This window comes from Nomascus leucogenys, chromosome 16 (genome assembly GCF_006542625.1).
Source record: "Nomascus leucogenys isolate Asia chromosome 16, Asia_NLE_v1, whole genome shotgun sequence".
NCBI lineage: Eukaryota > Metazoa > Chordata > Mammalia > Primates > Hylobatidae > Nomascus > Nomascus leucogenys.
The window spans coordinates 26,599,081-26,624,243 of record NC_044396.1 but is presented as its reverse complement, the minus strand read 5'-3'; the positions used below and the strand labels follow the sequence as shown (position 1 = coordinate 26,624,243).

Below are 25,163 nucleotides of genomic sequence, written 5' to 3'. Positions count from 1 at the left end.
GCTGATCTAAAATACATTTCTCTATCCACTTGCAAAAGATCCATAATTCTTAGAGAGAAAGAATGTACAATAAATCAATATATTATTATGACAATAACTTTTCTTTAAGATTTAGGCTATTTTAGCTTTTGTATTGACCTTCATTGTTTAAATGGACACAGTACACTTTGTTCAGCTCAGTTTGACCAACATTCATTGAAGGGTTCTCATGGGGCAGGTGGACCCAACCATTCCAGCCTCAGCTGGTTCCTTGGTTTCCTTGACCATGACTTCTCATGTGCTTTTTCTTTCTAGCCCTTGACCATGTCAAGCTTCCCCTCACCTGGAGCTTTTATACTACCTGTTTGTTTTCCGGAATGAACGTCCTTCAGGTCATCATACAGCTAGTTCCTCCTTATTTTTTCAGTCTTGCTTAAAGATCGTGTTCTCAGAAAAGCATTCTATGACCAACCATTCTGAAACTCTCCTGTCCACTCCACTACGCTCAGCCTTCATCTCATTACCCTGCTGTCTTTTCCTGTTATCCTTATCTGAAAGCATATTATTTATTGGCCTTTGTGTTTACTGTTGTATGCACAACCTCTAGAATAGAACCTTCATGAGCACAAACTCCATGTTTGTCTTTGCAGCTATAACTAAGGCACTGGTATGGTTTGGCTGTGTCCCCACCCAAATGTCATCTTGAATTGTAGCTCCCATTATTGCCACATGTTATGGGAGAGACCTGGCGGGAGATAACTGAATCATGGGACTGGTTTCCCCCATACTGTTCTCATGGTAGTGAGTAAGTCTCACAAGATCTGATGGTTTTATAAGGGGAACTCCTTTTGTTTGGTTCGCATTTTCTCTTGTCTGCCGCCATGTAAGACATACCTTTCACCTTCCTCCATGATCCAGAGGACTCTCCAGCCACATGGAACTGTGAGTCCATTAAACTTTTTTTTTTTATAAGTGACCAGTCTCAGGTATGTCTTTATCAGCAGCATGAAAACGGACTAATACATGCACTTACAGCAGAGCAGGTGCTTAGTAAATATTGATGGAGTGAATAAATGCATATCTTTGCAGTCTTACTAAGAATAGTACCAAATATAATCCTGTATTCTTTAAGGTTGTAACTACTGATGGTTAATAGATAATGAATGTGTACAGTTGCAATTTTATTTTAAGCTATAGTCCCTCATACAATATGCACATGTTGGGATTTTAATTAGATTCACAGTGCCAGCTACTTTTGCAGAGAAGGCGTTTTGCAGCCTGTGCCTTGCTGACCTCTGGCTGGCTCTAAGCTTCTGGTAGAGAGGGCTTCTCCATTTGCACATTTTGCAATCTTAGTTGTTCCTTTCAATTTCCAGCAGAAGGCAGCTAGACATTAATGTCCGAAACTGTACTTCCAATCATCTGTTGAGGTTTCTGTAGATCACTTTATCGGGAGTAACACCACGTTTATTTGGCATAGGGTCCTCAGTCTGCCATGGTAAAGATTTTGGGTCTCTTGCGATTGTTCATTTCCATACATGTCAGCTTGAGATAGGAGGTATATTGCAGAAAGCATCCATTTAATGTTAGTGGACTCATTACAGCCTGGGATCTTTTGTTAGTAATCTTATCCTTCCATTATTACCACATGATACTGAGAGTACTGGCCAAGAAGTCAGCTGCAATATCTTCAGGACAAATCCTACTGACATATGGAATGACAGTTGGGCACTATCACTATTTTGAGGCACTTCTGTTTGGTCTAGACTAGCACTTTAAGCCATATTGATAACACCCTCTGCCAGCCTTCCAAACATGTGCCTATGTTTGCATGTCAGCTCCATTCAGTATCTTCAGTACTTCAGATTGCCATTCAGCATAGAAAAGTACATTTGAAACCCCTACCAAAATCAGCTACATTTGTATCTTGTGCAACACGCATGGTTCAGTGCCCTTGCCCAGAGTAGGCACCCAATAAATATTAACTCCTTTTGCTGCTTCCCTGGTTGGTTTAACAAAATCTTATTTTATTCAAAAACATACTTAAAGAAGAATCTGCATCTTCCTGCATTCAAAGCAGCTGATTCTTCTATTACGATTTATAACTTATAATTGAATTTAACACAACTGTAACTAAAATAAATAATCAGATACCAGCTGTCCATTTGAATATATTATGTATACATTGAGTTTTTAAAATAAGCAGGTTCTTCTGAATCCAGTGATGAATTTTAATGTCAGGAAAAGAGGCACAACCAGACATTGTGTTGTGTGATGCAACAGGAAACCCTGGGCGCTAGCTAGAAAGTCTAACGATAATGCAAACTTGCATTGATCAAGCCTCTAAGTCTACATACCAGAACTTAAATTTTTTTTTTCACTTCTATCACTTAAATCATCAAATAGTGAGCAAGAATTTTGCCTATCCATGTCAGTCAACTCACATCCACAAGACAGAAGTTTGTGTATAAGTTTCTGTGAGAAAATATCAGACCAAATTTCAGACATTGTATAACTATCCAGAATCATTATCATCCATATGCCAACTTAAAAGGCAGAGGTATGGGTCAAAGGATGATGACAAATTATGGTAACCACACATTTGAGAGAACACCCCAGGAGGCTGGCTCCTCTGCCTAGCTGTGAAATACCATAGTTGTTTAAGGTGTGGTCTTGGGTTCTTTTCCTGATTTTGCTGCATATTATCTTCCTGGACACGTCATCCAAAACCATGCCTTCATTTCCCATCAGGTTGCCATGATCCCAGATCTGTATCTCTGGCCCAAGGCTCTTTTCTGAGCTGCCATCCCATATCCAGCTGCACCTGGGCTTCTCTGCCTGGGTGTCCCCCAGGCCCTCTGCCTCAGTGTGTGCAAGGCTAGACTCTCCATTGTCCCCTGCCCATGGGGTCATCCTCCAGGGCCCCTCTCTCTGGAAATGGTGCCACCTTCAGCTAGTTGGCCAAGGTCAAATCCCAGGTCCTCCCTGTTTACCACCCTCTCTGTTTCCTCCCATATCCAATTCAACATCAAGTTCCCTCTGCCCTTTGTTTTTGAGACAGAGTCTTGCTTTGTCACCCAGGCTGGAGTGCAGTGGCGTGATCTCGGCTCACTGCAGGCTCTGCCTTCCGGGCTCAAGCGATTCTCCTGCCTCAGCCTCTGGAGTAGCTGGGATTACAGGTGTCCGCCACCATGCCTGGCTAATTTTTGTATTTTTTGTAGAGATAGGGTTTTACCATGTTGGCCAGGCTGGTCTTGAACTCTTGACCTCAAGTGATTCGCCCACCTCAGCCTCCCAAAGTTCTGAGATTACAGGTGTGAGCCACTGCACCTGGCCTCAAGACATATGCTTAATATAAAATGTTCAATATAATATAAATTCTCTACAGTGCCAGTATTAAAAACCATAGAATGTTCAGGGATCTCTGAAATCTAGTTCCACATATTTGCATTGACATTTTATTTACTAAAAAATCACTGCAGTAATTTAAAATATTTGTAGGGTTTGCCAGGGTAAAATTCTCAGATTTTGGGCTTACAACTTTGTACATAACTTCTAGTTTGGCAAACAAACGTAAAAAATATGGAATCCCCCTAAAAGATATTATGTGTAAGTAGAGTCATCAAATTTAGAATATCAAGCCCCAGATGGCTTATCAGTAGCAACAAAAACTGCTTTCCTTGCCAACGCAAATTTTATAAACTGGAAATCATTCTCAGGCATGCAAAGACAGATATATCAGGTCTACGAATACTTATTACTATGTGCTTAGCACTACGTTAGGTACTTCATTACATGGCCCATAAAACATTACTTTAAAAACAAACTGAGAGTTCAAAACAAACTATTTACTCTTTGTAGCAAAGGCACTGAAGCCTTTCCAGAAAGTGGCCCATACTCCAGTGCTGTAGAGCAAGATGGGGACTAGCAGGCTTTGAAAGCCAAAGCAAGACCATCAGCAAACCTGTGTTGGGCTGTCTTGAAAATGTTAATTAATTTTTATCCGTTTTTCTTTTCTGATGACATAAATCGTTGGGGATTCAATATTTCTGTTGTTGTTAACAGCAAATGACTCTAAATATGATGGAATGGCCACCTAAACATGTCTTTGTACGACCATTATTAAGGAAATAAGGAAGGAGGCTTGTAGCTTCAGAAGCTTCGCCTGTCACTGAGAGAGGAAGAAAGTGAGAGACATGAGGATCAGAGCCACAGTTCTTAATCACTCCACCACTAAGACTTTCTAAAATTGTAAGAGGAACAAGCAGTATAGTGGACATTCAGTGTCTGGGAATGAGGTGCAATCGGGCGGATGGAGGGCCCTTTGTGGGCTTTGGAGCTTCTGGAGGTGGTGGGTTGCGTAAAGCAGGCTGAAGTCAGGAGGCAGAGCCCAAGAACCATCTGATCTCTATCATTTAAGGACTTAGAAGTTCCATAATTATAAAAAAGCTGGCACCACCCTCAATGCACATTTGCCATATTTCTACACTACATATTCTTGAATACCCTTTGATGTTCTATTTATTTCAAAGAGGATAGGTATTTTTTGATCCAGTTCACATCACTGATAAGAGGTATTTTAGCTGCCAGATAAATAAATCTCCATTGAATGCAATTTATGGGATCCAAAAGCAATGTATGGATCAATCTAGAACTATATGAGGCTTAACTGGTTTTATGAAAATACTTGTAACAGTAAAAGAAATCAATAACAATTTATTAAGGTTTTTGTTCCTTGTATAGGTTTTGAAATGAGTTCTTACCCATTTCAAAGGGCCTTACCCAAAAGGCCTTAAATATTCTGGGAACTGAAATATTGTACTTGACTGTCTCTGGTTCTTTTCCTGAGTTGACCCTTTATGTTGAGTAAGCATATTTTACACAGTGCAGCTGCCAGGCTCTGTCAGGCCAAGACACACATGCACTCAGAGGCAGTGAGCTTTACCCACTTACATTATGTTTCTGCAACAGGGAAAGAATGTATGATGTTTAACCTTTGTAAGAAGCACTTGGAGGTTCATCTGATATTCTATAAAAGTAAGCAATTAAAGAATTTGGTTTAAAATCTGATTTCTAATTTTTATAGGAAAAAGTTAATACTTCCCATGTATTGAACATCTATGATTAGCCTGGTACTTTTTAGGTTGGAGCCTCACCTAGAAAAATCAAGTTATATTTAACTTTTTCTTCATAGGATTGTTGTGAGCTATAGGTAGGTATAGAAGATTCCCTAGATGGTCACAAGTCTTCCCCTCCCTGTATCTTCACTTCTTGCAACGTGACTTTGTAGCTCCTTCCAGCAAGAAATGCTGTCTATTTCTCTACTCTTTATGGTGGGCTGATTTGTGACTCCCTTTAGCTCATGGAGCTCAGTGGAAGCAATGGTGTGTCAATGCTGAACCCAGCCCACATGCTTTGAATGATTCTACTCTCACTCTGGAATTCTGCTGATCCTCTATGTGAATAAGCCCACACTAGCCTGCTGGACGATGAGAGAATGTGGTCATCCAGTTGTCCTTATTGTTCCCCCAGTAGCCAGCCAATCCTCAGAAGCAGAGACATCTAGCTGACTGCAAGCTGACCAAAGACACAGGCATGAGCCTAACTGAGACCAGAAGAACCTCCAACCTAACATGGCCCAAACTATAAAACTGTAGAATGAGGAGCTGAGTAAATGGCTGTTGTTTTTAAGCTGTTAAGTCATGGAGTGGTTTGTTATGCAGCAAATGCTATAGGAGGTATTATTGTCCTCATTGTACTAAAGAGGCACAGTAATTTGTTCAAGGCCAACTAGCTGGTAAATGGTAAGGCTATCAGGTTATTATACCTGCTTTAAGGGCCTACACTCTTAGTCACTTCACTGCCCTTTGATGTAAATGAGAAAGTACATGCTGAGTGCCTTCCACATGCTCAGTTGTCGGCTAGACATATTTTCTATGTTTAGGGAACTTACTACCCCCATTTTGTTTTTCACTAACGAAAGTACAATTTGACGGTTCTCCTTATGCTATTGCCTCCACCTGAAATATATTTTCTACTTATTTTCTACCCTTGAAACCTGCTCAAATGTTACCATTTCTCAGGAACACCCTCTAATGTCCCAAGATAGAACTGAAGTTTTCTACCTGTGGTTGACTGCAAAAAATCACCATAATTGCTCCCTCTTTCCTTTCTCCTTTCCCTTTAAAATGTGACTTTTTAGTACCTTCCATCGAGAAATGAAATCTCTTTCCCCACTCCTTGTATCTACACTGAGCTTGTGACTTGCTTTGGCCAGGAAATGTGGCAGAAGTGATGGTGTGCCCATTCTCACATCAGGCCTAAGGTGCCCTGGATAATTAGGCATTCTCTAGGAAACCCTAACTCCATATTCCAACAAATCTGGGTTGACCCTGCTGATGGCTGAGAGGCCAAAGGACCAGAGCTTGGTCAGCCAGCTTGCCTCAGCTAAAGCTCCCAGAAAAGTGAGAGAGCCCCACCAAGATCAGCAAAGCTGAACCACAGCTGACCATTGTTGCATGAGTGAACCTAGCCAAGACTAGAGGATTGCCCAGCTGAGCCCAGCCTAAACTATCAATCACAGAATCAAGAGCTAAATACATGTTCATCTAAAGCCACTAAGGTTGTTACGAAGCAACAGATAATGAATACAGATCCTTTGTATTCTTTGGGCATGTTTAAACTTATTTTTGGAATAGCGTATGTATTCAACAAAGGTCACCAGATGAATAAAGAAACGACTAAATATTTATGCAATTACACTGAGATAAGATTTCTCTAACAAAACAGAACTCTGACTTTTTATTTCGAAGTGAATAATTCTATCTTTCCTGGCTGTGAGACACAGTGATGTTTATAGCATAGGACCTGATACTTAGCAGGTGTGCTCAATAAATGTTAACTCCCATTGATCTTGTAGGTGAAATAAGATGCCAAACAAAAGTCAAAGCAAACACCATGGGTTGACACAAGCAGGATGTTACTTCCTAAATCCTTTCAAAACCAGGACAAACTCTCTTGGTATTTGTAGGATGGAGACTTAGGGCAAGCAACACGTGCTTTCTGCCCCTCTCCAGATATTGGTAAGTTTCTTTCTCTTTGAAAATAACCTTCTCTAAAGAACTTCACAGCTACTCAAGCTACCCAATTACAAAGAGCAGGAGCATTCTGCTACAGAAAGACCTCCCCAGGAGGCTTTCCTTGCTTGCTCTCAAGGCCAGTATTTCTCAACTTTGGCTGCGTATTCGAAGGACCTTGGGAGCTTTAAAAAAATGCCTCCAGAGATAGACTTAATTAGTTTGAGGGTACACCTGCACATGGGAATTTAAACAGCCCCTTGGGTAATTTTACTGAGTAGCCAAAGTGGAGAGCCACTACTCAACCTTTTCCTAGAGTGCCTCTACCAGTCAAATAATTATGATCAGATTTAACTTTAAAGGCAGTCCTAAATAAACCTTTTTTATATGTCTATAATCAAAACCCAGCACTGAAATACTGCAGCTGGAAAATAATTTCTTATAATGGACAATGACTGGCTCAATAGAAATTAAGAAACAATGATCAGATAAGTAACTTCCTGATAATTCACTCAACAAGCATAATATGAACATTTGGCAAGGTCTTAACTGTCTTAAAGGCCTTAACATAATTAGGTGTTCAAAACTTTATTGGCCTAAATTAAATACCACATAACATTATTGACTATACTGAATAACAAATCCAAGCTAAATTGCATTTAAGTGTACAATCTTAAAGTATATTAGCCTAAAATCTTTCTTTCTCAAAGTGTACATTATCATTTGGATAGTAATACTTTATCACAAATTAAGGTACAATTTAATATTTTAATATGATTTTGAGCTCAGATTCAACATGGGTATTTCAAAAAAACTGGTCTTGCTTTCCTAGTACATAAGTGACTCACATGGCAATACGGTTTGGCTGTGTCCCCACCTAAATCTCATCTTGAATGAGATTTAAAGCTCCCATGATTCCCATGTGTTGTGGGAGGGACCCAATGGGAGGTGATTGAATCATAGGGGCAGGTCTTTCTTGTGCTATTCCCATGATGGTGAATGGGTCTCATGAGATCTGATGTTTTTATAAATGAGAGGTCCCCTGGCACATGCTCTCTTGCCTGCTGCCATGTAAGACATGCCTTTGCTTCTTCTTTGCCTTACACCATGACTGTGAGGCCTCCCAAGCCATGGGTAACTGTGATTCCATTAAACCTCTTTCCTTTATAAATTACACAGTCTGGTGTATGTCTTTATTAGCAGTGTGAGAACAGACTAATACAGTAAATTGGGACCAGGAGTGGGGTGCTGCTATAAAGATACCTGAAAATGTGGAAGTGACTTTGGAACTGGGTAACAGGCAAAGGTTGGAATAGTTTGGAGGGTTCAGAAGAAGATAAGAAAATGTGGCAAAGTTTGGAACTTCCTAGACACTTATTGAATAGCTTTGATCAAAATGCTGATAGTGATATGGACAATAAAGTCCCTGCTGAGGTGGTCTCAGATGGAAATGGCAAACTTGTTGGGAACTGGAGTAAAGATCACTCTTGCTATGCAAAGAGACTGGCAGCATTGTGCCCTTGCCCTAGAGGTCTGTGGAACTTTGAACTTGAGACATATGATTTAGGATATCTGGTTGAAGAAATTTCTAAGCAGCAAAGCATTCAAGAGGAAGCAGAGAATAAAAGTTTGGAAAATTTGCAGCCTGATGATGCAATTAAAAAGAAAAACCCATTTTCTGGGAGAAATTCAAGCCAGCTGCAGAAATGTGCCTAAGTAATGAGGAACCAAATGTTAATCACCAAGACAATGGGGAAAATGTCTCCAGGGCATGTCAGAGACCTTCACAACAGCCCCTCCCATCACAGGCCTGGAGGCCTAGAAGCAAAAATGGTTTAATGGTCTAGGGCCCCCCTGTTCTGTGCAGCCTCGGGACATGGTGCCCTGCATCCCAGCTGCTTCAGTTCCAGCCATGGCTAAAAGGGGCCAACATACAGCTCAGGCCATTGCTTCAGAGGGTGCAAGCCCCAAGCATTGGTGGCTTACACATGGTGTTGGGCCTATGGGTGCACAAAAGTCAAGAATTGAAGTTTGGGAATCTCCACCTAGATTTCAGAGGATGTATGGAAATGCCTGGGTGTCTAGGCAGAAGTTTGCTGCAGGGGTGGGAAGCTGATGGAGAACCTCTGCTAGAGCAGTGTGGAAAGAAAATATGGAGTTGGAGCCCCTACACAGAATTCCCACTGGGGCACTGCCTAGTACAGCCATGAGAAGAGGGCCACTGTCCTCCAGATCCTGGAATGGTAGATCCACTGACAGCTTGCCCTGTGCACCTGAAAAAGTCACAGACACTCAACAGCAGCCTATGAAAGCAGCCAGGAGTGGGGCTGTACCCTGAAAAGCCATAGGGGAGCCGCCCAAGGCCATGGGAGCCCACCTCTTACATCAGCATGCCCTGGATGTGAGACATGGAGTCAAAGGTCATTTTAAGGTTTAATGACTGCCCTATTGAATTTTGGACTTGCATGGGCCCTGTAACCCCTTTTGTTTTGGCCAATTTCTCCCATCTGGAATGGATGTATTTACCCAATGCCTATACCCCCATTATATCTGGGAAATAACTAACTTGCTTTTGATTTTACAGGCTCATAGATGGAAGGGATTTGCCTTGTCTCAGATGAGACTTAGGACTGTGGACTTTTGAGGTGATGCTGAAATGAGTTAAGACTTTGGAGGATTGTTAGGAAGGCATGATTGGTTTTGAAATGTGAGGACATGAGATTTGGGAGGGTCCGGGGGTAGAATGATATGGTTTGGCAGTGTCCCCACCCAAATCTCGTCTTAAATTGTAGCTCCCATGATTCCTACATGTTGTGGGAGGGACCTGGTGGGAGGAGATTGAATCATGGAGGTGGGTCTTTCCCATGTTGTTCTCATAATGGTGAATGGGTCTCATGAGATCTGATGGTTTTATAAATGGGAGTTCCCCTGCACAAGCTCTCTCTTGCCTGCTGCCACATAAGACGTGCCTTTGCTTCTTCTTTGCCTTCTACCATGATTGTGAGGCCTCCCCAGCCATGTGGAACTGTGATTCCATTAAACCTCTTTCCTTTATAAATTACTCAGTCTTGTGTATGTCTTTATTAGCAGCATGAGAACAGACTAATACACGTGGCAATAGGGTTCCTTTTTGTGATTATTTAATTCTTTTTTGGTAGAGTTCAAAAGTGCTGAAAAATGATGGGTAATCTTATGTTTTAAGCTATATATTGCATATATAATGCATGCAAATTGCTTTAATGCCAAAATTTCATCCTTAATAAACTCTATGCTGTAATCACAAATGGACCTCCAACACACTTTCAGAGTCAGAATTCTCCAAGCCACAGGTTCTGAAAAATCTGGTTCGACCCTCTGACTTCATAGATATGAAAAATGACATCCAGAAAGGTTAAATAAGTCAAACAATGCCCACAACACCAAATGGCTGGGAATGGAGCCCAGGTCATCTGAGCCCACTAGGGGCATCTGGAAGATAACAGCGGAAGTGTGTTCAAGCCCTACAGAAACAGGTGGCAGGGCTGGATTTGGTCCCCAGCTTTTGCCAATACTTGGATTTTGCCAGCCTCTGCTATAGATGGCTATGTTCAGTAGAAGACATTGACAACAGGAGATATCATTATCACTTTGTATACTTCAATTCTTTTTATCACAAAACAGGCTGAAGTCAACTATGGTTATTTAATACATCAGTTATAAATGCATTTGCTGTATTTTTTCTAGTCTATTGTTAACACCTTATGTCAGCATGGTACATGTGTTACAATTAATGGACCAATATTGGTACATTATTATTATTATTTGGATTTCCTTAGTTTGCACCCTATGTCCTTTTATTTTTGGTTCCAGGATCCCATCTAGGATGCTGCATTACATTTAGTGTGCTCATTTTTCATTACTTCAAGTGTGTGTGTGTGCGTGTGTGTGTGTGTGTGTGTGATAAAGAGAGAGAGAGAAAGAGGGAGAATATGAGTATTTCTTTTCTATGTAGCAAATTAAGGGCAAAATCCTACAAATTACAATTCTCACGTTCTCTAATGTGAAAGAAAAGGGCAGATGTTAACGAAGTAATCTGTGGTTTCAATTACGAGGAAAACATTGTGGATTAAAGGAAGGTTAGGTTAAAAAGAATTTGACATTTAGAAGGACCTAGAAACAGAGTTTCTGATTCCAGCATGGATTAACAAAATCTAAAAAGCAAGGAATGTAGCAGAGTAGTGTGAGAATTTAAAGTAATAAAAGTCAGTTCACATAGAAGCATAGTAACACAGAAGAAAGAAAAAACATTGTACAATTTGTCACCATTTACTTTAGAGGAGTCTGCATTTTTAAAATCCACAGAAATGCAGTGATAGTTTCCTTGCCAGTATTTGTGTAAAACATTTTCCAAACAAGACTGATTCATCTTACTCTGAAATGAATTGTTAGATCACAACAGTGAATGTTAAGGCATTTGCATCCCTTATAGAAATGCCAAACATTTTACTATGCCTGATGCTGTACTATAAATAGGGAAATTCAAATGCTAAAAATGTTCTCTAAGTTACCAAACATAGTTCTTTACCATGTACTTCCTGGTACAAATGACTTGTTCTTCCAAAGTCTGAAAATGAAAGCTAACTGCAATTCAGAAAAATGTTGCAACTTACTTCAATTAATTAAATGTAAAAGTTATTTCATTTCTGTATATTTCTTTTTCCTTAGATCATATTTATTGAAAGGCTCCTTTAGACATTTACCAAAGTTTTATTAAATCATAGTTAGTCTGATAAGAGTTGGGTTTTAAAATTAACAACTGGAACAGCCAAGCAACGGCAATATTACTGGAAAATAACGATGCTTATCTAAGTCATTCTGAATTGTTAGCCACATTTGGATGTAATAGTAGATGAAAAATTTACGTACTATATTTTTTCTAAATAATATATGGGCACAATAGTGTTCATAAATCAATATATTAAGGGTAAAAGGTATTTCAGTTCACAATAATGCCCATTTATTATTGGGAAAATTGTACTAATTTATAATTGGCATTTCAAAATAGTATCAATATCTATGTATATCTTCAATAAAAAGAGAACATAAACAACAGTATAGGGATTTGTATAACATATTTAAGGTTAGTATTCATTTGAAGAGGTGATCCCTGATTTTCACTGAGAGCTGGGACAGGAAATTATAGGAGATTTTTCTATGATGTGGACAGGGCAAAGCACAGCAAGAACTGCTTTATAACGTTTCCTTCAAATCAGCTGACTATCCCATTGGCCTTTAATCTCCCTTCTGCAACTGACCAGACCTCATATTATCCAATTACCAGTAATCTACTCAAGAACAGCAGGGTTCTCTTTAAACTGAATACAAATAATTATTTTAATATCTTTTCCTGGCTTCTTTAAAGATTTCATGTTTTTTGACTTGCATAAATTTTTGCAAACCTCCATGGAGGATATTTTAATTATTTTAAAATTTTATGTCACATAAGAAGTGACAAGTAAAATTACTTGATTTTAATTATTATTAAGGGTTACATTAACAAGTTCATTTAAATACAAATTTTACTAATTCTAGTTTGACTTTTTTCTTATTTAACATCGATGTGCTACTTAGTCTAAATTCATCATGTAATGAAATGCATGACTTGTAGACAAATTTCTGAAATGACAAATGGGCATATAGTTGGTTTTGGGACCAATTATATAAATTTCAAGCTACAATTAATATCTCATGATAGATAAAGAGATAAAAGTTTTCATTCATGAATATTTGGTAATCTTGCATTTTGGACAAAAATAACCTACAATAATTTTATGTTTAATTATAAAATAATGAGACAAGAAATGTTTGTATGCATTTCTCTGCAGTATATATATATATATATATATGACTGTTTCATTTGTCTCTGTTGCCAGCTTATCAGGAACAATGTAAGGAGAGAGAGGGAGAGAAGAGAGAGAAAAAGGGAGAGAGAGGGAAAGACAGAGGGTATGAGTGATATTTATTTCTAATAAATAAAAGCCAAATTATATATGATTATCATTACTTTTTCTTTTATCAACATTGAATTTCATACCATATAAACGTCCTAATAGACTAATATAAAACTCTACAAATACATTAAGATATTTAAGATTAAAAGAATAATGCAATGAACACAAATGTTTAGGAAATAGACACCCAGTTTAGGAAATAAAACATTATCTACACCATGAAAAGTCTGTTAAGAATTTTGACCAGATGACTGCAGATGATAATCGTCACAATATCAGTTGCTTCTTCTGCTTACAGTCTGTAATCAGTTATCCACTCTATGTATAAAGTAACAGTAAATGACTAATTATAAAAACTAATTAAAGCCTCCATGGGGGCTTGCAGTGTTTATGTGAGTCATAAGCATGTTCACTCATCTGACTGGCACTAATAGCTTCATATACGTTAGGAGGTCCTGAAGCAGTATTAAATACGTCCTAAAATGTATTTAAGTAATCATTTTATTTATTAATAATTACTTAAAAAATAGAACCTAGGTTTGAACCTTTACCACCCTGAACAGCATAAAATCCCTGGGACAGCTTTGCATCGCAGTGATTTTGTGAAAAGGCTGTTGGGAAACCCCGATCCAGGCTTGGCCAATGCTAAGTTAGAGATGCAGGAAGGAGAAGGGTGCACCCAGAACTGATGTGAGGATGCACAAAGGAGGCCATCTGAAGAGCGGCTGATACCCCCGGGCTCCTGGCACACGGCCCCTCCAGGATCTAGAGAATACTCTGGAGTCCAGAGTCAAGACCCAAACACCTCCACATATACGCAAGTTGGGCTGGGCTACAACATGTAATGGTTCCGTAAATGAGGATGATGTATATTAAATGTATGTATCCACAGGACCTATGAAGTGTATCTACTGAGGTTCCAAATCTTGGTGCCGTCCTGCTACAGAGCTGAAATTTCTACCTAAATGACTAAAGGGCCATACCACAGAGTTAAAAGCCATGGGAAAAATTTGTTCAAACTGGGAACAGTTGTTTCTTTTAGGAAAATGTTTGTTTTTAGCGTAGGAGTCTGTTAATTACAAAATTATGGTCACAGTTCCCTTTTCAAACTGTTCCTTAGAAAGCGCAGAACCAAATTTGGTTCTATCATATTAACCATGAAGGATTTCACAGAATGTATTTTGCATAATAACTTCCCTCCTTCTTCCATCTTTTCTACCTTATATACTCTGTGCCTCATTTTACCCTCACCAATTTTTCATTTGATGTGTTGTGTATTGTATCTTATTCTTAAAACTCTTCTGGAACAAAACAGTCACCAGCTTATAAGGATGAAAAAAGCTTAGGGATAATTCAGTTCTATCCTCCATATTTTGCAAATGAGAAATTTCAGGCTCTAAGGTCCCAATAGCTATCAGTTTAAAAAGGGACTGGAATTTAGAGATCCCAAATGTAGCTTATTGATTTTCCCTCAATATCTGTTTGCCTCCTGTGACAGTGGATATTTTTTTACCTCTCCTTACGACAACACTGCCCAAGTGATGTTGATAGACATTTGCACCTACCTGAGAAAACAGAAAATTTAGGAAATTCTGCATTCTACATGTTGCTTTGGAGAGTCACAAGAACATTCTGAGAAATCCTGCAATAAGTAAATCAATTTAATTTTGCTGAACCTATGTCTCCCAAACATATCCAACCACGAATAAATCTTTTTTTCTTTTCTCTTTTGGGGGCACCCAAATGAGAGAGAGCTGCACCCATCAAACTCCTCAGTTTCCACTTTGGGAAGTTCTGGGTTAAGAAAAGGCCTCCAGGGAGCAACTATCTAAATCCCCATGGCAGCAGGGAAGGAGGAATGGTCAAATGTCCATCCTGGAGAGCGGCTGCTCTCCACACTGGCAGGTCGTGCTACACTGCCGTGCCCAGGGCCACGGTATGTCAAAGAGCCCGGGACCCACCAGTGAAGAAGCTGTAAAGGAGGGGCAGGGCAAGACCCTGGTCCTTTCTCCGCATGCTGCTTGGGCGTTCCTCTGCAGGCATGCCACAGGATGCAGTTCACCCTGACAGCCACGGGAGGAGATGCCTGGAATCCTGTTTACTGTGTAACATTGGTCTGCACCCACTTTGAATTCTAGAAGGACAGGGATGACAAATTCTTCCTCCACTGAAGCAAATGCCATCAGTCAATGGCGATAGAGTTCCAAAAATGACAACATAACATGGTGTGTGTACCTCTGTGGGGGGCAGCGTGTGTATTCACAGACCCCAAAGGGGCCTGACAGTTAAGTAGGCTCTGCTGTGGTCCAGGAATACCTGTGTTGAGATGCATGGAGCCCTAATGCCCAGACCCTGGAGTAGATGCCAATGCTGTCTCTACTCTTCCTTGGCAAGTCACTTACCCTCTCTGGGCTTTAGTTTCCTCTCTGGTAAAACAGGAATGTTAATAATAGTAATAGGGTGATCGGGCAGATTAAAGTTTAATACTTGCAAAGTGCTTAGACCAGTGCTTGCCTCACTGTAGGTACAACGTAAGTGTTTGTTAAATAAAATAGTATCATTCACCTATAAACCTAGCTACTCAGGAGGCTGAGGCATGAGAATCGCTTGAACCTGGGAAGCAGAGGTTTCAGTGAGCCCAGATAGCACTGTTGTACTTAGCCTGGGCAACAGAGCAAGGCCCTGTCTCAGAAAAACAAAACAAAAAAAACCCCAAAATAAAACAGTGTCATTAAGTGTTTACTCCAATTTCCCTCGACTGATAAACATTTTCTTTCATACTAGATGGTGACATATAGCATTGGTGAAACAAGGCCCTTGCATGCCTTGCTTTAGGGCATCCTCCCCTGAGCCATGATGATGACACACATGAGGCCCATGCCCACACTGACTTAGCTGCCTGCAGGCTCTCCCAGCTTTCTGGCGAACTGTGGTCACAGGATACGGAGACCCAGCTGTCACTGGTGTGTGCTAAAGATCAGGTCTCAGTGGTTACCGGAAATTCCACAGGAAAGGAACAAGCAGGCAGGATAGAAGGCATGGCTGCTGAGTCACAGATGGGCCAGCAATTACCCTGCACATGAAGGTGTCTTCCAGGGACCTGCCAGTTTTGCTGCTGCAGGCAGCGCCTCCGAGGAGCCCCTGGAGGGAGCAAGAGAACCTGGCCCTGCCTCGACCTCACGTCCCTCAGTAATCCTTAACTCAGCTGTGAAAAACAATAAAACAAAAACTGCTTGAAAAACAGACCAAAAAAATGTATCAAATAGAAAGAATAAAGGGAGTTTATTCAAGCCTTGGTGATTTTTTCTTGCCATCTTTGTGATGTACTTGAAAATATCATCATATAAATATATTTCTATATTTTTTTTTTTTTTTGAGACGGGGTCTTGCTCTGTCACTCAGACTGGAGTGCAGTGGTATGATCTCAGCTCACTGCAGCCTCTGCCTCCCAGGATCAAGAGATCCTCCCACTTCAGCCTCCCAGGTAGCTGGGACTACAGGCATGCACCACCATGCTTGGTTAATTTCTGTGGAGACAGGGTTTTGCCATGTTGCCCAGGCTGGTCTTGAACTCCTAGACTCAAGCAATCTGCCCACCTCGGCCTCCCAAAATGCTGGAAATTTAGGCATGAGCCACCACAGCTGGCCAATTTCTATACATTTTTAAAAAGACAGACAAATGCATCATCAAAAAGATTGTCTAACAAATACATTTTAAAAGACTGAGAAACTTAAAAACAACAAAGCAGATAATATGTGTGAATCATGTCACAAGTGGTGGAGTAAAGGACCTGCTTTTGTTACATAAGATTAACCCTTACGCAGGCTACATAAAAAGGGATTTGCAATAATCCAATGATCTACTGTATACTGACACTACCACAGATAGAATTTTAAAAGTCTCACAATTTATATTATGTAGTTTTTATAAAAATATCCAGGGAGCTGTTCTTAAGAATATAGGCCAAGAGGCCAGGTGTGGTGGCTCACGCCTGTAATCCCAGCACTTTGGGAGGCCAAGGCAGGCAGATCACGAAGTCAGGAGATCAAGACCATCCTGGCTAACACAGTGAAACCCTGTCTCTATTAAAAACACAAAAAATTAGCTGGGCATGGTGGCGGGCACCTGTAGTCCCAGCTACTCGGGAGGCTGAGGCAGGAGAATGGCGTGAACATGGGAGGCAGAGCTCGCAGTGAGCTGAGATCGCGCCACTGCACTCCAGCCTGGGCGACAGAGCGAGACTCCGTCTCAAAAAAAAAAAAAAAAAAAAAAAAAAAAGAATATAGGCCAAGATTGGGCAGCCATGATAAATTTCTCTTTAAGCCTAAAGACGAGGGTCCCCCACAGCTGCTGTTGGGGCTGCTGGGTGTGGGGCAGGCTCTCCCACTCTCTAGCTCACATACTGTTTGTGAACCCAGCAGCCTGGCACACATGCACACACACGAGGTCCCCAGACACCTGGGGCTATCAGGGCCCATCATATTGCACAGTCTGTGTGCTCAGGGAGAGGTGGGAACACACAGCCTCAAGAAGCAGAAATGCCAGGCCTCAGTCATGGCCAGCTCAGTTTCCAGTTCAGGGTTTGCATGCTGCTTTGAGCCTTTGCTTTTATAGTTGTTGCCTTTAAAGTTCTGAACATTTGGGGCATGGCTCCCTCTCACTAGCAGTGCACCTCTTACCTCAATGCACATCTTTAAATGTGTCTTTTTGCTCTTATCTTTGGCAGCATACACTTGCTTCTGTGAACCACCAGATGACGTACATAGGCTAATTTTCATTTGTACCAACATGAATGCTGACATACAAAGGGCAATATCAAAGCAGGTCTAGTGTGTTCATCAAGTATTTCTAAACTTCCATGATTTTAATTCTTGTTACTACAGTACTCAGATAGGCATACTGCATCTTAAAGACTTTTTTCATGTAACACAGGCATAATGCAATGTGAAGAAAATTATCACTGAAAGGAAAACTGTTTCCCCAAATTATGACTTACGTCTACAGTAATGAGAAGCTATTAAAATAGATTTTTGCAAAATCTCTAAGCTGATCTGCTGCTTAGAATTTTGAGATTTCCCACTGCTCTGCTATTTTCCCATTCTGTACGCACAGCACAGATTCCTGCCAAGCCTATTACAGTGAACAAACAATGTCCTCTCTGTCAGAACTGAGAATGAATAGTATCACAAAATTCTCCTCTAATGTACAGCCTACATTTCCCTCACCCCAAGCCTTTCAGAAGAGAATAACCAGGATGAGGACCGAGGAGGAAAACAGGACTCTCCCCTGGCCATTCCGAAACTGCCTTCTAGAACACGAAGGGCTAGGTAGCATCAACCATATCATATTAACTTCTAAACGGAGAAAGTTGACAAGTTTATTTTCTTTTAAGGGGGATCATATGTTTTTGCATTTCTGTGTGTGTGGGTACACAAATGTCTTTATAAGGAAGGAGGTGTTTCATCAGATAAAATAAGACAGCTTTTAGCTACAGACTGAGCAGCGACAGGGGAACTTCATAGAAATGACACAGCAATTTGTGCTAAAATATTGGCAGCTAATTCATGAATGCCAAAGCTGACTATGAATTCAGCTGCTTCTGTTAAGCCTTTATTCCCACTAAGCTCATGATTCACAAAGAAAGCGCCTAGAGTTACTCCTCTGAAACATATAGTATCATGCTGACAGATCCTTCTTTGGTCTCTCTCTCTCTCTCACACACACACACAAACACACACACACACACACACACACACACACACCCCTCCCCACAAGAGGCATTAAAGATATGATTTCCAAAACAAGAACTTCATGAAGCATTTCTCACAAACCAATGAAAGGCTTACTAAAGGCTTACTTAGCAGCTATTTTCATAGAAGAACATGGAATTCCTTAAAATCTTTCATACTTGTCTCAGTTGGTGTAAAATATTATGATTCAGGCTTTCCCCTCTTGTGACATGAATACAGCATATATTTTATTTTAACCTCTAAAGGAAACTACTCATTTTTTTCCTCATAAAGGATGAAATGTTATTTTCATAATTGAACCCCGCTGGCTTTTGTGTTCACCAGTATCTGTAACACGAAGAAAAAAGGCCAGCCTCTTCTTTCCTCCTCATTTCCCACACATTTTTCGTACAGCTCAGTGAGCTCCCAGATTCTAATGGCATTCTCCTGGTAACACATTTAGAAGAGACTGCAGGATACCCCAACAGCACTGCTTTCTTCTCTCTCCCTCTCTCTCTTTCTCTCATATCACTCTAGGTCTGTATGAGACTAAACAATTAAACCTTTGTGCTGTACCACTGCCATTTGAAAATTCTAACGATGTGTCCCTTTATTGGTACAATAGTAGTATTTACCTTGGAGGAAAATGTTTGTCCAGAAGAGTATTCCAAGTTCTGGCAATGTATTCCCTTTGAAATGTTGTGGTGAGAGTCTTCTCTTCTTTCTGGTCTATAGTCAAAGAGAAGGAAAGTTAGAAAAAAAGGCAGATGGATATACACTGTGAAAGATACTTGTTCAGTTCACTGTAAAAATGCTAGTGTACTTACGCCAAACACTGAGATTTATATTCTTATATTCCTTCCTGAACAAAGCAAACTGAAATGCAGAGGCACAACTATAGACAGTAATAATTAAATAAAAAAAGTCAATAAACAAAAGTTCATATCTCCCCATCCACAGAAAAATTTTTAATAAAAAAAGCCAAGTAAGTGTCTAATCAAATACAATTCAACTTACTTGCTGTTTCCATATTTTTCCTAGCTTATGCCAAGTAAATCTCTGTGTTACTACAGTGATACTAAAATTCAAATAACTGTCTTCTGAATTTGAAATAAAACAAGTGATTTGTTTGAAAAGAGTATTTATACTTTTTGGTAAGGTAAGCTGTGATTCAGTTCTGAAAATTTCTTATTAGAAGGAGACTTTGGTGCAGCGTGAACAGTGTGACCTGGACGACATGCAAATCTAGCCCCGAGTTGTCCTTTCATGCGTTCTGCTGTGGAAATGGGGAAGATGTTCAGAAAAGAGAGGCTACATGGGCAACTTTCCTTGCTTTCCCTCCTGATTCACCAGCTCCCCAATCCTACCTGTTGTTCTGCTGTTTTTGGTGCCTAGCCCTTCCTCCAGCCCCCCTTCCTCTCTAGTTCTCTTCCCATCCTCAAATAAGTCTCTCCCATATTGAACACTTACTTTACATAAGACACTATGACAAGTGCAGTATGAAAGGGAGGAGGGGAGAGGGACGGAATGAATGAACGAACGAATGAACGAATGAACAGATGAAAGAATGGCTGTGTTTATGCTCTAAGGAGAATATCTTGGCTATTGACTAAGATTCAGAACCTCTCAATCATTTTAACCAACTAAGGCATAATTCCCGATTTCTGACATAACAAACGGAGTGGAACATGAGCCTTCTAGATTTGCATCTACTGATGCTTTTTTGTTAGAACCACAAATTATCATCTTAGACTGTGTGTTGCTTTCTCTGATAGCAGAGTCAGCAGAATATTTATATTATCTTGAGGTATATCTATTGTTACCCTGACAGTCAGAAAGTGAGAAACTGCTGCCTTTTGTTTGCCACTGCATTTAGCTACATTATTATTTTCTTTTAATAAGTTTAAAAAGATCAGAATAAGACAGACAATCATGGGCTGTCTTCTTCTAAGCCGACTCCAGGTCTTTCTGCTGTCAGTCTCATAACTAGGAGACAGAGCTTCGCTGGGTGCAGGGCTTGATACACAACTGAGTTCCCAAGCCATCGTTCCACTCTTTTATTAGACTTCAAGTCAAGCCTCCTTCTGAACCCCTGCCATACAGATATATTTAGATGTGGATTCCAACCATAAACCTCTCCACTTTTCCTTGTCATCATGGTCAATCCAGGGAATTCTCCTGAATTAGCCAGAAATATGAGCAAGATTTAATTATCTAAATCACATTGCTGCAGTTAAAAGGTAAAATTTAAATTAACAATTTTTTAAATGTCAAATTCTATTAATGTGTATTAAAAATAATGTTTGGATGTGCTTTCTCTATTACCAGATATGAGTAAGATCCTGATTTGAAAATTGGAGACAAGATTTGACAGTTAATTTAATAATATAAAAATGGTGCACAGTTTTGAATTTTCAAAATATACATTTTGTGACTTAAAAATATTCCAACGAAACAAGGTCATCAAGACACTGTGGTGCAGTCATAAGGATAGACATACAGATCAATACTTTAGCATCCAGGAATAAACCCATATATTTATATTCCTTCAATTATATGGCCAGTTGAGTTTTTGGCAAGGGTGCCAAGACTATTCAATGGGGAAAGAACAGGCTTTTTCAACAAATGGTTCTGGAACAACTAGACAGTCATATATAAAAGAATAAAGTTGGATCCTTAACTCAGACCACAGAAAAAGTTAATGCAAAATGGATCAAATACCTAAATGTAAAAGTGTAAACTACAAAACCGTTAGAAAAAAAATCAAAGGGCTAAATCTTCATGAGCTCAGATTTGGTAGAGGCAGGTGACCCCAAAAGCACAAGCCAACTAGAGAAAAAACAGATAAACTGGACTGCATTAAAATAAAAATATTTGTAATTTAAAGGACAATATTAAGAGAATGAAAAGACAACCCAAAGAATGGGAGAAAATATATTCAAATCGTATGTGATAAGGGACTTATATATGGAATATATAAATAACTCTTATAACTCAATAATAAAAAGACGACCCAACCAAAAATGGGCAAAGGATCTGAAGAGACATTTCTCCAAAAAAGATACACAAATAATCAATAAACACATGAAAAGATGCTCAACATCACAACATCAGTAGCCATCAACAAAGTACAAATCAACCACAATGAGATACCACTTCATACCTTCCTAGTGATTTGCACTTGGCCATAATAAACATGTCTAAGCTAATAACAAGTGTTAAGAGGATGTAGAGGGATCAGAACCCCATGCCCTGCTGATGGGAATGTAAAATGACGCAGCTACTTTGAAACAGTCTGTTAGTTCCTCAGAATGTTAAACAGAGAGTTACCATGGGACCCAGCAATTCCACTCCCAAGCATATAGCAAAAGAAATGAAACTATGCATCCACACAAAAACTTGCACATAGATATTCACAGAAGCATTATTTGTAATACCCAAAGAAATAGAAACAATGCCCCTCAACTGTTGAATAGGTATATACAAAATGTGGTATATCCATGCAAAAGAATAGTATTCAGCCATAAAATAGAATAAAATACTGGTACATGTTACAACATGGATGAACCTTGAAAACATGCTAAGTGAAAGAAATCAGTCACAAAAAAACATATTATATGATCCTGTTTATAAGAAATGTCCAAAATAGGCAAATACATAGGGATAGAAAGTAGGTTTGTGTTCCTTAGGGCTAGGGGAGAAGGGGTGATGAAAATGTCCTAAAATTGATGGTTGTACTTTAAATGGATGACTTGTATGGTATGTGAATTGCATCTAAATAAAGCTCTTACGAAAAATAATATTCCAAGGATTTGGATGTTATAAGCATCAGTCATTTTTCAGATCAATCTTAAAAAAAATGGCAAACCCCAAAATAATTTTAGCTGGAATCATGGGAGTTGTTACACTAAGCAGATAACCTAGCTCCATTGCAAACTATCATGCCCTGACTGGGACAACTTGAGTATAATTCTGATAGATCAAACACTTCTTCAGGTCTCCTTTCATCTTGCTGATTATGTCCAAAGGTGATAGAGATAATTAGGTTATCAGGGTATAGAGATAATAAGGTTAATCACTGCAAATGATTATTGACCCAATCAGAAATCCCATACCTTCAACATTGATTTCCTTTTCCACCGAATGGAATTTTAGGACTTCTGATACTGACGATTTAGTCAAATATGACCTCTCCCTGAAACCCACATATCCTGTCCATGGAATGCCATGCTCAGCAGTTTCTGTTACACCTGGTTCTCTGACAGTTTTCATGAGGACGGTTGGTGACTTCTTAATACTAATGATGACATTCATAAGAAGGCCCAAGCAAGTGAACTCCAGGAGTTCAGGATGTGTTTTTACCAAACTAACCTGAACTCTTGTTCTGGCTAAAGCCACTCAGCAGAACCGAAACAGAGCTCCATTCTGGGACACTGAAACCCTGAGGGATGAGATGTGCACCTGACAGATGGCCTGGGCTGAGCCCCCGCTGGCAGTGCTGAGGAGGGTCTAAGGAAAGGAGTGTTTTCTCAAGGTTATATCCTAACAGTCTCTTTTGGGGAAGGAGTAATGATGTTGAGAGTGTATCTCCCTGCTATCTGGGTAGACAAATACAGGGATTGAGGAGAACAGACTTCAGCAATCTACTCCAAATTCATGTCTGACTTTTAAAAACTGCACCTGGAGGCAAGATAACTACTCACTATGAGACTAGAATCATGAATCTCAATTATAGATTCTCAAATTTAAAAGAAACTTAAAGGTCATCCATAAATCAACCCCACTTGATACTTGAATCCTTTCTACAACGTCTGTGACATCTCATCTATAACTGCAATGTCAAAAGGACTTGGTTAAACAGAATAGTTCAATGTACTGAGCACGGAATGAATCACAGTGCTTGGAATATAGTAATTGCTCAATATTTATTCACTGATTGAGTGAATTCATTTTAAAAAAAATCAGAGTAGGCTCAAGGATGCTGCTGTAATACAACCTCTCTCATTCACAGTCCCTGAAGACAGAGAAGAGAGTAGGATTACAGGTTGCTCATGATGGGCATACTGCTGCAGCAATATTTCCCACATGCAAACATCATTCCAGTAAATACAATACTTTATGTTGCAATGGAAATAAACCAATAAACAAAACTTAGACCTGCTAATCTACCTATGCTGAATTCCTTGCCACAACAAAGGGCTTCCTCCATCCCAAGGAATCCCTTTCTGTCTCTGGGAAGTGTTGCTAAATTTGAGCTAGGAGTAAGAAAGGTTCTTCTGTGCTCCAGAGGCTTAGTGGCTTCAACCTTGTTTGAGTCATGGTTTTAAGGTCTAGGGCCATGCAGAACAAGTCCAATAGTTCCCTGACGTGGCAACCCTTCAAATACTGGAAGACACCTATTTAAAGAAGTCCCTCTTCCCCTGCTCTTGAGCTCTCCTTCTCTATTGCAAAGAATATGATTTCATGTACCACCTGCCATAACTCAAAAGAACACAAAGGCTGCCAGGAGAAGGGAGCAGGTCCCTGGCCAGGTCTGCTCACAAGAGCAGAGTAGGCGAAGAGCCTGCTGCAGCTACAAAGCCCAACCTGGGAGGGGAGCCCAGCAACCAAGCACAACATCCAAGGAACAAGGCAACATGGACCTGATTTAGGAAATAACCCTTATGTGGGTTTTGGTGGTGGGGGTGGGTGGGGATTTTTGGGGCCCAGCTATCGCAGGGAGGCAAAACTATCAGCAAAGAGTAAATAGGTTGGTGAAGTCAGGAGGGTTGTCCATTACCATCCTGGAGGTCTAGTCACAGCAACAGAATCTAGCCACTGGGCAGTGACTCAGAGTAACAGCCACAGTTCTCAGGAAGATCACCTGGCAAGACCAACACAGACTATGAGACCCAAAGAATATCTTCAGTCCCAGACACTTGGTTACATAGACACAGAAAGAGCTGAAACTTGGAAGACCAAGCAGTAAGGATCATGGGAGCCTGAGAATCATCTTGGGATACCAGAGCCTACATCTGCATGGCAATAACATCGCTGGAATGTGATGTAGTCATCCTAGTGTTCACTGGGGCAGTAACATCTCAACATGGGAGATTCAGCAAACAAACACAGCTGGCATTGGGCAAGATACTACTGTGGGTGAGGCACAGAGAGAGTATAATTAGTGATGTGCTCCAGTGGACTGTGGGGTAGGTTGAAACATCTAAAGTGTTTTCTGCTTTAGTCAGAACAAATTCAGATTTGGGGAAGGCAGCGATGGCGCATGCAAGAGGAACAAATAGTGAGGGAACAAGGAAGGCAGGAGGAGATGTACTGGGGGCTGGCACTGTCATTTTCTGGATGTTCTCTTCTAAAAGATCAAGCTCAAAGGCAATTCTCCAGGTGAAGA

The 25,163-nt window shown here is 40.1% G+C and overlaps 1 protein-coding gene across 5 annotated transcripts in view; it reads right to left on the bottom strand.

Moving 5' to 3' along the window:
* The window catches only part of PAG1 (phosphoprotein membrane anchor with glycosphingolipid microdomains 1), a 144,341-nt gene that overhangs the window by 42,786 nt on the left and 76,392 nt on the right, over positions 1 to 25,163 (bottom strand). For 4 of the 5 annotated variants that reach the window (XM_003269486.4, XM_030795539.1, XM_030795538.1 and 1 more), the window contains one exon: positions 19,411 to 19,504. The gene's annotated coding sequence lies outside the window, so the exon portion shown is untranslated. Of the gene's footprint in view, positions 1 to 19,410; positions 20,549 to 25,163 lie in introns of those variants that run through there. The other variant, XM_030795541.1, reaches the window with a different exon arrangement.